The sequence below is a fragment of the Tasmannia lanceolata genome, unplaced genomic scaffold (assembly GCF_043159265.1).
Source record: "Tasmannia lanceolata isolate RefF3 unplaced genomic scaffold, GAP_Taslan_0.1 ptg000011l, whole genome shotgun sequence".
Taxonomy (NCBI): Eukaryota; Viridiplantae; Streptophyta; class Magnoliopsida; order Canellales; family Winteraceae; genus Tasmannia; species Tasmannia lanceolata.
In genome coordinates, this window is record NW_027518688.1 from 18,312,097 (window position 1) to 18,313,203 (window position 1,107).

The 1,107-nt window shown below is 40.9% G+C and overlaps 1 non-coding gene across 1 annotated transcript; it reads right to left on the minus strand.

Annotated features, from left to right (window-relative positions):
• Positions 1 to 504: 504 nt before the first annotated feature.
• On the minus strand, positions 505 to 611 carry LOC143886970 (small nucleolar RNA R71). Its single transcript, XR_013253959.1, has one exon. It is a non-coding gene; the product is annotated as a small nucleolar RNA R71 (small nucleolar RNA).
• Between the last annotated feature and the right edge of the window lie 496 nt (positions 612 to 1,107).

Here is a 1,107-nt window from a genome sequence, read left to right on the forward strand (position 1 = left end):
TCTTACTTGGTTTTCTTGTGTTTATGAGTGCAGGTTGGGTGCGGAACTCTGCCAATCAACTAGAAAGAGCAAACCGGTTAGAGACGGCGGAAGACATCGCACCAAATCCAAATCAAGTAGTCATGGCGAAAGAACAAGAGCCGCCCAAGAGTTTGCGCGATTGCTTCTATCCTGCCCGAATTGCGTAACCATCTTGCATTAGATTGCCGATTGTACAGGGCAATAATTTTGAGCTAAAATCGCAATTTATCTCTTTGCTTCCTCATTTTCATGGCCTCCCTTCGGAGGATGCTTATTTATTTTTGTGTGAGTTTGAAGATGTATGTGCTTTGATTAAGTTGCAACAACTTACCGATGATGTGGTAAAGTTGCGGTTTATTACGTTTTCACTCAAGGATGGAGCCAAAAAGTGGCTCTATGGCTTACCAACGAACTCCATCACCACTTGGGAGGAGTTCGCCGTCGCTTTCCTAAAAAAGTTTTTTTCCATTACATAAAACTAATAAGCTTAGGAACGATATTTTACAATTCAAACAAAAGCCATTAGAGTCATTTTCTAAGTTTATGGAGAGGTTCAAAGACCTACTCCAAGAGTGTCCTCACCATGGAATTGATTTGTGGCACTTATGCCAAATTATTTATGAGGTCATAGATTACCAAACAAAGCAACTTTTTGAATCCATGTGTCCTAACGGTTTTACATCTTTCACGGATGAGGCCGCGGCATGGAACTTCTTCCTTGATTTGGCGGAAAAAACAAGAGAGTGGGAATCCACTCAAGACGGTGAGAGAGCCACTTCAAGTAAGGGATTTCTAATAGAGGGTGCCGTGGCAAAAGATGCCCATCTTGATAGCTTAATCAAAAGGCTAGAAGCAATAGTTGTTAAAGGACCTTCATAAGTCAATCAAATTGCACATAGTGCTTCCATGTGTAATTGGTGTCAAGCCACGGACCATGTCATGGAAGAGTGTCCAACTCTTGCTAAATTTGGTAATTCTAATGAGAATGTGAGTGCTCTTTATGCTAATAATCCTTATTCTAGCACTTATAATCCGGGATGGAGAAATCATCCCAACTTTTTATAGAGTCAAAGTGGGCCATCTAAT